This window comes from Sinocyclocheilus rhinocerous, unplaced genomic scaffold (assembly GCF_001515625.1).
Source record: "Sinocyclocheilus rhinocerous isolate Xijiao unplaced genomic scaffold, SAMN03320098_v1.1 scaffold2631, whole genome shotgun sequence".
Lineage (NCBI taxonomy): Eukaryota > Metazoa > Chordata > Actinopteri > Cypriniformes > Cyprinidae > Sinocyclocheilus > Sinocyclocheilus rhinocerous.
Window position 1 is genome coordinate 25,838 of NW_015630655.1, and position 14,747 is coordinate 40,584.

Here is a 14,747-nt window from a genome sequence, read left to right on the forward strand (position 1 = left end):
TATGCATTAATATTATTATTATTTAAATAATTATACACTGCTTAAAATTAAAACTAATTATTTAAAAACCTCCCGGCAGTCAAACGCTAGTTGAACATGTCCATAGATAATGTGATGAGTTTGTGAGTCATATTTGGACTCACAATTTCATATTTCCCACTCTGACTTCCTGACAAAAACAGGATGTTTTTAGTGCTATGCAACTTAAAGCTGCAGTCCATAAGTTTTGCCTCTTTGTCGCCATCTCTGTTTGAAAACCTGCAATTGCAGTTATTTGCTGAATTATCTTCCTTGTGTGGGTTGTGCACCGGCACGGCTCCAGCGCGGATTAACCTAATGTGTGGCTGTCAGTTACCGTACTTGTGTGGATACTGCACTTTGTATTCACTGATTCTACATCTATAAAGTATGACCCGAATAAGAGTTTTCACTGGAGAATGTCATCTGAACAAGTAAGTAACACTTGCCACTTTTGTTCTGATCAACTGAGGAAAAAAGCATTACAATAAATTGCGCTATCATTGATTAAATCTAACGATCCGTTAGCTCATATCACATCAAACCGTGCCAATTATTATTGTTATACTTTGTTTTCAAATTGTTGACGTTAATAACATCAGCATTGCGTGAGTGTGTGTATTTAGTGTGTATTAGCGTTACCTGTAGATTTAAATTTCTGTACAGTCTAATCTTTCGACCTTTCTGGATTGCAATCCGCCATTTATTGGCACGGCTCCAGCGCGGATGAATCTAATGTGTGGCTGTCAGTTACCGTACTTGTGTGGATACTGCACTTTGTATTCACTGATTCTACATCTATAAAGTATGACCCGAATAAGAGTTTTCACTGGAGAATGTCATCTGAACAAGTAAGTTACACTTGCCACTTTTGTTCTGATCAACTGAGGAAAAAAGCATTACAATAAATTGCGCTATCATTGATTAAATCTAACGATCCGTTAGCTCATATCACATCAAACCGTGCCAATTATTATTGTTATACTTTGTTTTCAAATTGTTGACGTTAATAACATCAGCATTGCGTGAGTGTGTGTATTTAGTGTGTATTAGCGTTACCTGTAGATTTAAATTTCTGTACAGTCTAATCTTTCGACCTTTCTGGATTGCAATCCGCCATTTATTCCAGCTGCTGTCAGAAAAGGCTATAAACCATCCATCACCTGCAGCATCCTCACATGCGATACAGCATACTAGCCGGGACAACTTCTTTATGTTTACAGATGTTAACTAATGACGCAGTGCCATGCTCGAATTTCCCGCGAAAACCTACCCATACCACTCAAATTAGAAAACTTTATTACAAGCTTACTGTTGTGAATCGAGCTAAAGTAAGGCGATAGTTTTGAACACTGGCTGGTAATGTACTTGCTCAAAAATTGATTTTGGATCATTTTTAAACAAAAAAGTTATGGACTGCAGCTTTAATGAAGAGCAAATTATGCACATTAGGTGTGTAATTGATGTTTTATTTATGCATTTTCGGCCCAACATTCAGCCACAATGAATGTTGGGAATTGTAGTTTGTGTATCATGCAGCTAAAAAGTAGTATTTTCTGGGTATTCTCTATCAACAGTACAGAAAATTGTACCATCAACATATTATGATTATTAACATTTAACTGACATCCTTAGTTCAGAAAGCTAGGGCTTAAATTAAGTGTCAAGATTCCCACTAGTAATTATGACTTTCTGGTGGCATTTGTGTGTGCTCAATTTGTAAATATGATTATTCAGATAGTAAAATGACCTTGAGGCCCATGTGTTTAAATTTTTTTATAACTGTATAAATGGCTCTGGAAAAGTTCTAAGAAAAGGACTAACATTATTTGTTTGCAGATACCACTTGGTTCGATATTTTGGTGCATTCATGTCAGTAAGATTTGTTGAGTTCTAGAACTGCAAGTGGAAAACTCTCTTTAAGCCCTGCGTTTCAAACTGATTTAAAAAAAAAATATTTACAATAAAACTATTCATGTTGCATGTACAAAATACCACAACAATACAATTACAATAGAATATATAACTATTACAATTAAATTTACAGAACCTTCAAAAGTTGAATAAAAACATTAAAAAACAAAAACAGACCTGATGCATATTCTTTAGTCATCATTTCGCAGAAGTAGATTTAAACAATTTTGCTGACTTTTTTCGTAAAAATGGTAGATCTTGCTCTGACCAAAGCTTTCAAAAACGTGTGTACAAACCTCCCGGAAATTTAAATGCAACAACATTCATGCACGTTTATGTGTGGTGTAAGCATCCAAATGCTTGTTTTGACTTCTGTGTAAATATGAGATGATGCTACATTTGAATAATTATGTGGATTGAGAACAACAGCCCTTAATGAATGGATCACATTTTTTAAGGACCACAATAATCCAGGAGCGCTGTCTGCTTGAATAGATCAGCACCTGCAAATATTACATTGAGTACACTCTTGCCTTCTGAACACTCTGAACATCCCATATGATCAGAGAGGCCTCTGATCTGTTTGATCTTACGTCTATTCCCTGTGTTGCTCAGATGTGAGATCTTCCTGGATGACTGAGAGACCTGTATTCATTTCAGACTTTGCAAGAGGATCAAGTAAACACATATATTTCATTTACTTATTGTTGCTAATCATCTTAAAAGTCACTTGCATGAAGGTGAAAGGTCACTGATTCTTACATGTATATTGAACTGACAACCTCTTTACTCCACAGACACTAACAGCACTTACTGTTCCTCTTTGTCTCTTTTCCTGTGGCCTTGCAATGTGTGATTAAAACAAGGCAGCACTTCTCCTTTAATCTATAATGGAGCAGCCGCTATCATTTATTGTTAAATAATGCACAGTAATAACTTGAGCTCCAGTGACCTGCCTGTGGGCTCGCTGTGGACTTTGAACAGGTCAAGGTATTGCGGACACAACAACACGAGAGGTATGCAGCAAAGTGCATGAAAGTTGTGTATATCCATGCTGTTGCGTGCGTCTGCATGAGTTTCTATTTCCTTTGATCAAGCCATAGCACAAAATTGAATTTACTGGTCAGAGCAACAGCAGATTGCATTGTCAGAGATTTGTAGAGATCTTTTTACTTTACATTGTGGTATTACCAAGAAAGTCTATATTATCTGGAGAGAGCTATCTGTTAGCATTTCCATTCATCTCAGTTCTCTTCTCAAGTTATTTCCTAAGCTGTGACGTTAAAGACAGCAGACTGAAAACAGTAAATTTTCAGCTTAAAAAAATCTGTTTTATGCTTTTAAAATAGTCTTAAAATAGTCAATTTTCAGTATCTGGTGACAGACTAAAATCTTTGAACCAAAATCTGTATGTCTTCAGTTGGAGAATATCTTTTTATCAAAGACTTCTTTCACTAAGTATACACATCAAAGTGGTTCAGTAATTTCATTTAAAACTCTTGACATCTTATCAGTGTGTACCACTCTCCTTTTATTCAGAACATCTGCTCTTAAAAAAACAACTTTATCTGCAAAGTCAAACTTTTGCCTGTTTGCTTTGCCTTTCGGCCTTCTGCAAAGAGTTGCATTTTTAACATTAAAAGCATTCTGGCTGAAGTTATTCTAAAGCTTTGGAACTTTGACCTGTTTTGTTTTACTTGGATTTGGAGTCATGGTGGGCAAGTCAAAACTTCTTTGACCAGTATACCCACGGAAAATTCTTCCTAATCAAAGTCACATTTCAGGAAGCCAACGCAATCACGTTCAATTCACCTCAGTGGTGGAGACTAAAATACTTAACCTCTTAAAGTCAAATTTGAATGATAATCATGCAGTCATGTGCTCCATATTCATACTTCAACAGTGTGCCTCTCATTCTGATGACTACCCCATATCAGGTTAATGAATAATGCATGATAGCTTTTTTTTTCATATTCAAGCACACATATATACGTATATATACACTCAAGCGTTCAGCTTGCAAAAAGTGTACAAGAATGTTTTTGATTATTTTTGCATTGTTCCAGACATGCACCAAAGCATTTGGGGATACACTATCTGAAAAGTTGGACAACCATTATAAGGTCAAGAGCAGATTTTTTTTTTCAGTCGTGGAGACAGATTTGGTTATTAAACATATTGTCCAAAAAAGTTTATTGGTCAACATGAATCTTCATTTTTTCTTTCTTTCTCATTATTTTCAACATGAAAAAGAATAGCCAAACAGAGTCCCGAACCCAACCTTTAACCCTATGCTCTAACAGTTTGTATTGGTAATACTAGACCAGATCAGTAATGGACAAGGAACAGAGGGATGATTTTCTTCAGTCCTGCATTTGGCTCAGTGTTTACTGGTCACACTAATGTCAGCAAACAAAATGAAAAATCAAACACAAGTTAACACACTCTTGGCTGTTTTTCATCTGTTCTGCTGTAAACATCCATGATAAAAATTCTATTTGGTGGATAGCTTGTAAATTGAAAGTTTAAACATGGTTGCTGGGCAACCATGGACCAGTTGCCAAACAAGCACTACTGCCAATTATGGTGGGCATAGGAAGTGGCAGGTCTCTTTTTTCAATGTCACTTTCTCTTTGAATAAACTCTTTCACAGAGGACAGAGTTAACATTGCGCTGAGGATCGCAGCTGCTTAAAGTGAAAATAGTCATTTCTACTATAAGCTACAATTAACTGAAACAGCAATGTGAAGGATAATTTAAATATTTCTTGCTATCTGTATGTGTATTGATTAATCAGAGTATTTACTCATCTAGGATTCATTTCAATCTCAGATTTAAAGTTGTAAATATAAATGTATACAATACACATAAAAATAACACTAGATGTACTGCCATTGCTGACAGGTGAAAATCTCACCTGTCCCACTGTAGTTCCAGAGGGACAATATTTCATACTAGACTGTGATGAAAAGAATACAATAAACTTGATTACACTAGACATCTCGAGATTGCATCACTCTTACTTACCAAGCCCACTAATCAGCAGGACATCTATACAACAATAAAGTATTAGGCAGATAATTGTCTGTACTCAAATGACTGATTTATATGAAAATATAAACTGAATACAAATTAGAACTGATATTTAGAACAACAGCAATATTGCAAGTGTGACAAGAGTCAACAAAACAAGACTCTAATATTGTGTAACTTACATTTTAGACAACACTCAAAATAAATTTGTTGACTAAGTAACTGGCGATATTGTGTGTGTTCCAGCAACACACAATAATGGTGTCTTGTTCCTCAGTGTTTTTTTTATGAATTGTATGAGTGAATGGTTCAATGACTCACTCGTAAACACAGTCATTTGTGTAATTCCTGAATGAATCAGTGTGTTTGAATGAATCATTTGAGTGAATAATTTAATGTTTCACTCACAAAGACTGTGGCTGGATCTGAAATCACCTACTTCTCTTCTATATAGTAAGCAAAAAAATAAATAAAAAAACGTATGTGAAAAAAATTGTATGTCTGAATTCACAGAATTCATCAAACGGTAGGCAAAAAGTACCTGGACCAGACTGACTGACAATCTATCTGGAACCTGCAAACACAGTCAAGCAGAGTTGTATAATCAATATGAACTGTTGTAAAAGCAGAATCACAGTCAGAAATACTGAATAGCACAACAGAAAGTAAAATGCTGATATATTCAGAACCACAGCCCTCTTGTTCATGTGATGGTGCTTGATTGCAAGATAAGGGAAAAAAAAAAAAAAGTCTAAAGGTGCTATCAGTATTTCTTCTGGTAAAAAGCTATCAAGTGAACACCTGTGTACCACAATGAAAATTCTTAGAAGTTTTAAAGAGTCATTTTTAGGGCTTGTGATAAAGTGAAGAGCCATCTGTTTTGCCGTTTACACAGCACTGATAGTGAAAACCATGTAATAATTCATATTCATGAATTTGAGGCGATAATTCAGTCCCTCTTGCCACAACATGACCAAAAGGAATTCTGGGGCAAGCACCCACGATTAGATGTGGCACATTCAGAGGCTCTCAGCTAAATGCTGCTTGAAGGTGTTGGTTTCAGAAGAACACTGATGAAAAATAATGGTGCCATTGTTCTCTGATATTGCACCTTGCTATTAGATTTACCTGATATGGGAGCGTGAAGTGTGTAGAGGGGGAAGGTTGATCTCTTTAGGTAATTAGGTTTGCCCGGGTATTATTGCTGCAGATCCGAACCTTGAGGGGTGGTTGCTTGGTTGCTAATCATTTGAAGCCTCTGCTGGAACTGAAGATGTTTGGTTGCACAGAGGTAGCTGCCCGGCCTTTGGTTAAGCTTGTTAAGGAGGGGGCAGGGAGGTTACCGTTATTGAAGGGAAGAGAGCAAAAGAGATTAAGTGAGGGCAATAAATATGATGACTTAACCACATTGCACATCTCTCATAGGTATAATTGTCCCTGCGGTGCCAACTATGATTCAATTACTTCATAATCTAGTGAACAGTATATGTGACATGACAGGTTGGTTATTACCTTCTCCACAAAGCCTGGTATTTGTATTTGTCTGTGTCAGTTTTTTTCTGGGATAGGATGTTTGTGATGATGTATGTCTACACAAGCAGGATGTTAGGATACAAGCACTTAAGGATACATTTTAAAGCCCTGGCTTGCTTGTAAGCTGCCGAACAGAAAGAAAGGTCGATAGATACAAAGTTATGTTTGTTTCTATACATAGAAATTAGTTTGAGAACCTGGATTGTCATTGGGGATTTTTAGCATTGACACAGATCTCACCATTGGACAGCCAACGTGAGGGAGTTTTTGATACTGTGTGTGCCCTATTCTTCCTTCCACTACGAATCTGAATTGTTAGAAACGTAGCAGCCAGCTGAATAACCAATGGTCCAAAAGCATTTGGAAAGCAATTTTCAGAGCTTTTCAAAAGGCATTCTGAAAGTTCAAAGATACCATCCCCTGCCTGCGACTTTGGGGAAAACAGACTAAAGGTGCCAGTGAGGTGCTGCAGAAGTCACACGTGCTTTTTATCATCATGCAGACACATTCTCAAAACCCTGCCATCTCAACCCAGTTTTAATCACCATAGGCGACATCTTGAGGTGTTGGGAGCAGACATTCCTCTTCAAAGGCAGTGCTACAACACAAACAATAATGCCAAGATAATCAGTCCTCTCATTATGCAGTGAAGTGGCTTATTTCACCACGGTTTGAAGTGAGAAAGAGCCAAAAGTCATCCTCAGATCCCAAAAGCAGACGGTTGACACAACTCATTATACAGCTATTTGAAAACACGTCACAGAGTTTGACAGGTCACCCTTTCCGCCACACAGGTCATTAATGGCACTCTAAAATAAGGCTGGAGAAAGAAGGCAATTTCGGATCACTTGACATGGACTCTCGATCCTCTCGGCAAGAGAAACAGGTTGCTTGTCTTGAATCAACAAACCCGCCGGTTTGAAACGTACAGTATTACATCTCATTATGTCCCATTCCTGCTACGATTGTCATCTTGCGCAGGGACACCCCACTTAGTTTTGGATCATTATGTCTTTGGATGCGGCCTTACAGACAGCTGAACTAAGAGCTCTGCTATGAGACTGTGAAATATTTCACTTGCCGACCTACCCAAATCCAACCTATCCTCTTATGTTCAGCAGACATCAAATTTCACCTTGGGTCTCTCCATTTTGCTCAGTGAATGAAAAACAGAAACAATTCTAATAGGCTTGAGAGGTCAGATTGCCATTTTATGTCACCATTCTGTCAGCTGATTCAAATGATGTTAGTTGTGAGAAGGTCAGAGTGAATGGCTGTCTAAGGGCACGTTTCAAAGGTGATGGTGGAGATGGGAGCTCTAAGAAATGTGCTGTATTAAAAAAGGTTAAATTTGGTGTATGACAAAAACAGCGCACAGCGACTAAAATGGCATCATCATAAGTAAGAAAATGTTACAAAAAAACCCCCACCAGAATAATAAATACAGTTACTCCTATGAAAAGATAAACTTCCAGCATTTATGGAATGGTAGCAAATGTTACGATGACAATATTTTCATGCGTCACTTTCATGTTACTTTTTTACTGCTAATGAGTAGTTCTAGTGTTGTTATTGCTAACTAAAACAAATAAATAACAAGTAAATAGTTTACAATTAAAAGTCTTATCTTGAACTATCTCAACCATTTCATTAATGAGACGTTTATGAAAAAAAAGAAACAAAAACATGTAGCTGACATGCTACTTTTAGAACTGAGTAAAACAGAACTTGAAATGTATTTTCAAAGTAATGTATCCTTAACATGCTAGTATGGAAAAAGGCAGCTGGTTAAAAGAGCTCTTTAAACACAAGTGCGGTGAAGGAGAGAGAAAGTGTGGGAGAAAAGGAAACTAATTACTTTGTTTCTTTGTCGCCCCCTCTCTCCACTAATGTGACATGGACTTCTAAAGAAAAACACGGTTTTGTGATATAATTGGTATTTTGCCACCTGCCATTTCAACTGCTTTCTCAAATTACTTCACTTAAAGGGATAGTTCAACCAAAAATGAAAATTCTGTCATTAATTACTCACCCTCATGTCATTCCAAACCCATAAGACCTTTGTTCATCTTCAGAACACAAATTATGATCTTTTTTATGAAATCCAAGAGCTTTCTGACCCTGCATAGACAACAATGCAACTACCACATTCAAGGGCCAGAAAGGTGTCAAGGAAGTCGTTAAAATAGTCATAATGTTATGAAGCTACAAGAATACCTATTGTGCGCAAAGAAAACAAAAATAATGACTTTATTCAACAATTTCTTCTCTTCCGTGTCAGTCTCTGCTGCCATTCACGAGAGTACCATGACACATGCATGCGGTGCTGCTGACGCAGGAGGCGGGTTGGGGACAAAATGCATATGGCTTGGCAGCTAATGAGAATAATATAGCCATGAAAAAAAATACTAAATTGTGAACTACTTTTTTGTTGAAGATATAAATCCACAGACAGACTTTCCAAGTAGGAGGTGGATGGATTTCTTCAAATATTTACAAGGAAAGCAGTATTGTGTTCTGTCATTGCATGTGTTATTCCTTATCCTTTAGATATGTGTAACATTTTTGGAATAAAGTGGTAAGCAAGCAAATACATATCATCTCCAAATTTCAAAGCATGCCGATTGCTACATTAAAGTTTCCATCTCAAAACAGTATCTGCATGATTGGATATCTGACTTATATAAATGCTAATATCAGTTCTAACTCGTGCAATATAAAAAGGTCTGTTCATGCCATTTATTTTGCAGTGCACTGTGAATGTGAAGCCTGTAACTTTCCCAGTCAAGGTCATGACCCCAGAAAATCAACTAAGCACAGTTTTCCAGTATATCTAAAGTGCATTTAGCAATGTTTTGCATATATAGATAGCATATAAAAGCCACAAAACTCAATGTTGATTTAATGGGGTCTTTAAGACTTTGAAAATGTCACCCGTAACCCAGGCTTTAGCTGCCAGAGTCTTTGTTGACCTGTACTGTAAAAGTAAAACCATCTCTAAATGGGCAATATAATACTTTGCAATTTGCAACTTGAGGCTTTGTTGAATTTTTCGATTTCTGTTGATGCCGTCTGCAAACACAATCTACTTCAAATGTATGCACTGTTAGAGCTGCTTTACCTTTGGCTGTTGAAAGAAGCACAAAGAAAAACAGAATTGTGAGAAATGAGAGTACAGAAACAGAAGCAAGAAAACCGCATCGCCAAGATTGTATGGCAGGACAGAACATTGGTCTTGAAAACAAATGATGAAGAGGGATGTGGGGAGGGGGCGGCAGAAATATCATCAATGTTTCCCCTGCGCTCTACGTTTCTCTCCTTAGGACAGATATCCCATGGGCTTACAGCACAACAAATATGAAAAAGAAATGACAAACAAAACAAAAAGGCCACCGAGAACTGATGAGAGAAAGGAATGACATAATAAAGTAAATCTATTAAAAAGCCATCTGAACATTAATAAAAGTAATGCTTTGATTATAACATGCTATCCCAGCCCCAGCGGCACAGACTAAAGTGGTTTTTATTTTTATGCTCCTCTATCAATAGAGGAAATGAAAAAGAGCACGAGAGTGCAGAGGAAAACGAAACATAAAAACTATTGCAGTTCTCTCCCCCTCCCTCCGTTAATGGGATATTCTCTCTGTTGCTGATGTGACTGAGGTAGGAACATTATTTGTCAAGAGAAGTGATGTGGAGATGGGACAAAGTGCAACCGGCATTGGTTTGGCTTTCTTCTTCCTCTCCATCTACCACTTCTAGTGTTGCTCCTCTTAAGTGAGCACTTCTGAGACCTCAGATTCATGAACCCTATTAGAGGTACAGCTATCAAGTGATTTAGTGGATAACTGTCCACAGTGTGAAGAGACTGTATTGCACACTTTGGGCCTGTCCTCGTGGTCCTGCCCCTAAATTATGGCCACTCATCTTCAGTAACCCAAGAGATGAAAGCAATATTTCCAAAACAGTCCTACCAGAAAAAAATAAAATAAAAAATATGACAACTTGGAGAAACCAACACTGCCACATTTTCTTTGCCCTAAAACATCCAGTATGTATGGTCTGGTTAAATGCAGACAGGTGTACATTGTCTACAGACTAATAATGTTCATTGCTTCTCTTAAGCAAAGAGACACAAATTAATTTGCATACAGTACCATATTACATACAAATTGTTAATTCAAAGTCATAAGCCAGTACCCTGATGTCATGAAGTATGTGTTTAAAGAAGTTATTGTAATGGAATTGGATGACATTTTGTAGTAAACCTCTTTAAGGAAAGACAACATATACAGTTTAGATACAGTTGAGTGCATAGATTTACATGCACCTTAAGTGAAGATGTTTATCATTAAAAAAGAAAAATCACAAAAATGGCATTTTTAGTACTGCCTGATGAAACTATTTTTATTATAACTGTTACAACTGTTTTGAAATGCACTAAATACTACTAAATACAACTAAATAAAAACACTTTACTTAAAACATTTATGAGTAATACATTATACAAATATTCATAATGTATTTTTCAATGCATTATTTATTTTCATAAATAATTATAACCAAAGTTAAAATGCATTATAATATTTGAAGGTTTGTTTGTCATGTGTTTTAACGCATTATACTTTCTAAAGGTGTAACAATAAGTGTTATGTAATATAACTGTGGTTCATGAGATCCTACATTGCATAATAATGTGCATTACAAGGCATAATTCATGCATTAAAATACTTTTATAATGAATTATATATAAAGTGTTTCCAAAAGTTTTTTTTTTAATTGCTTATATTTGTATATGCAAATATATGCAACTGTATATATGCACAGTATACACTCTAAAAAACGCTGGGTTGTTTTTTCAACCCAAATGCTGGGTTGAGACTGCTGGGTAAGGACGTTGGGTTGAAAATTGGTCTTTATCAATAACATAGCGCTGCTGGGTTAGGAACGCGGACGTGAAAGAGAGCACGCACGTCACGTTAACATCGGACGACACCAGTACAAGAAGCCGCCATTTTCTCAGCGTGAAAGACGGTTAAAGATTAAAAAATCATCATTCATTGTTTGAGTTCGGTAGTATTTTGAGATTTCACGGAAGGCGGAAATATTCCGAAAAGAGCTTATATTGAAAAATACGCGGACGCGGATTTCGCCTCAGAAATAGTCTTAACGGTCTCTTTTACTGAACACAGAAGCCTGCTTGTGTGAGGAGGCGATTTTCTCAGCTTCTTCAGAAGAGAGGGAAGGCAAGTAAACTTCAGAATTCCATGTTATCATTTTTTTCTTTTTTTACTAAGAGTAAAAGAATGTTTGTTTTTGTAGATGTTGAAAGCCAGAGACATCGGAGAGCATCATTCTTTTGAGATTTATGGGAGTTATTTTTTAGAAAATAAATGTTTCTGTTGTCTCCTGCCTGTTTACCTCACATTTTGATTGAACAACAGTATGATTACGTGTTCATATTTTATGTAAACCATTGATGTCTGTGTTCTATATAATCAGTATTTTCAAGCTTCAAAAATACATAATCCATGCCAATATTTATATATATGAATAAATCTTAAATTATATCATAGTGAACATGTCTGTTCAGAAGAAAATACTGGTCTCCCAGACTTGCAATGGAGGACAACATTTTTTTTGTATGGGTATGGTTTGTATGGTTTTGGAACAACACAGGGGAGAATAAATTATGACCATTTAAATTTTTTGGTGAACTAACCCTTTAAAGAGCAGCCCTCCACGTACATGAAAATTTGTGAGGTATGTGAATGTCATGTCTGTTTTAATGTTTCAGTAAAGAAGTAGCTTTCTGAAAGCAATATATTTATTTAAACAATATTACATGCCCTCACACTAGTGCTGCCATTATAGCATTCTAGAGCGCTGTGGTAGACAGAGACATTAAACAACCACACAAAGTAGTTGAAATCATTAAACAGACTATTTACCAATCCTTACTGTGCCAGAATAGTTTGTAAAGAACTTAACTATTAACTAATTGTACAACTATTGTATAATAGTGTTTTTGTATCATATTTTTATACAATATATAAAATTTACCAAAAAAGTCAAATTTGATCTTAAAAGTTGTATTCAACAAATGTTCAATGCTTCATTTGTAAACTCTGTAGCTGTTAATGCCATACTTTTTCTGCATTTCTTCTTGCATGCATGTTACTTTTGACTGTTTTCTCTTGTTTTAAATAAATATTTACCTTTTGATAGTCATTCTGTGTGTGTAAAAGTGATTTTAAAATGAACAAGATTTGTAGGTTTAATGTCTGGCTCGATTTGGGTTCATTTTAGCCTAGCAGTGTAGTAATTTTAAACCATAAAAAAGCAACCCAGCGTGCTGGGTCAAACATATAACCCAACTTGTTGGGTTAAAACAACCCAGCGCTGGGTTCGTCCCTTTTTGACCCAGCGCTGGGTTGCCAAAATAACCCAAATTGGGTTGTTTTTAACCCAGCAGTTTTTAGAGTGTAAGTTTGGGTTGGTGTTCATTTTTTGAAAGAAGTCTCTTATGCTCACCAAAGCATAAGAAATCATTTCAATATGCTGAAAAACCCCCCCACTCATTATTATTTTTTATGAACAAAGTTTAAAAGAAAACCCTAATATTATTATTATTGTTTTTACATCTTTACTATCACTTTTGATCAATTTAATGCATCTTTGCTGAATAAAAGTTTTTTTTTTCTTAAAAAAACCCTACTGACCCAAACCTTTGAAAGGTAGTTTATACTGTACCATATGCTGTATGTATTGTACCACTATGATGGACTTGCCATCCATCCAGGATATGCTGCAATAGGCCCCAGCATCCCCACAAGCTTGGAGAATGGATGGATGGATATACTGCAGGCAGAGGTGTATATATGACTTTTGTTAAACATCTCTTCTGGATGTATAAATCAACGAGCCTTCAAGGAGATCTTTCACCATTATATACTGTTAAACAACAAAATACAAAATCCATAAAGAACACAATCAGTCCTCATTATAAGACTATATATCCATCAACCCTGCATAACAAACTGCCTATATTATGTGCTCAAAGTATTATTTTTCCTCTTCATCTAAGTTTTTTTAAATTTATTTTTTACCCATTTTATTGCCCCGGAGGTGACATGTTCGGTTCACTTAGTTTTGTCATGGCCATGATATAATAACTTGTGGGAATGTGATAATATGTTGTGGCCACGAGATATTAATTTGAGGGAACGTCATATTAACTCGTGGGAACGTGATATGTCGTGGCCACGAGATCATTTTGTCGAGGTAAGGACATCCATTTCTTGTGGTCACGAGTTTAATGTGTAAAAAACCTGCGTGACCATAGCAACCCGGGATTATCAAAAATGGATAAAACATTTTTATTAACATTAAACATTTAATTTAATATTTGTATAGTATTATTATTATTGCATTAACTTATTAGGGCTATATTTGTATATTTTGCAAATAAACGCCTGACAATTATGCCAATAAAGTTTTGACTTTATGTTTGTATTCATGGGCGACATTTGACTCTTGAGTCAGGGGGGACAAGAAAAAAAGTCCGAAGTCAGATCTGAATCAAATGATTCGCGAAGTCCAGATCTGAATCAAACGATTCGCGATACGCGCTTTAAAGTCCAGATCTGAATCAAATGATTCGCGATAGGCGCTTTGAAGTCCCGATCTGAATCAAATGATTCGTGATTGGAGCAATTCAAAACAGTGAATCATTTTGCGATGCAATGGTTTAACTGATTCGGAGTTTCAAAAAGCTCCGTTGATACTGTAAAATGTATGCTCTTTGCTCACTTTCCTATATAATTTATTCGTTGTTTGAATAACCGTTGAAATTAATTAATCGGCCTATGTTTTTCTTAAATTGTGATCACGTTAAATAGCCTACATTTTCAGTCGTATAAAAACATTTTGTGACATGACGTACATTATCTGGTACTTGCTTAAAAAGAAATATGATATAATGACATAAATGATGAAATAAAAGTAAATAAAAGCAAAATATTATTTTTTTCTGATATAAGCATCAAAATAATGCCCTACCATATTACAACGCATCAAAGTCAATCCAAGACAGTCGAGAATAACTTTAAGAGGTTGCCACCGTTTAGTAAACTGTGGACTAGCTTTGGCTCTTGCTGACTTGAATGGTGATGCTTTCCGTTTGTCAGTTGATGGCCTTTCATTTTTAACCAGAAATGTGCACGCTGCTTTTCTGATGTTCACTGAAG

At 36.0% G+C, this 14,747-nt stretch overlaps 1 long non-coding RNA gene across 1 annotated transcript; it reads right to left on the reverse strand.

The window, feature by feature from the left end:
- Window positions 1–275: 275 nt before the first annotated feature.
- LOC107740700 (uncharacterized) lies at window positions 276–14,200 on the reverse strand. Its single transcript, XR_001640106.1, has 4 exons — window positions 14,115–14,200; window positions 3,319–3,324; window positions 1,635–1,640; window positions 276–286 (listed from the first exon to the last, which is right to left on the reverse strand). It is a non-coding gene; the product is annotated as an uncharacterized LOC107740700 (long non-coding RNA).
- Between the last annotated feature and the right edge of the window lie 547 nt (window positions 14,201–14,747).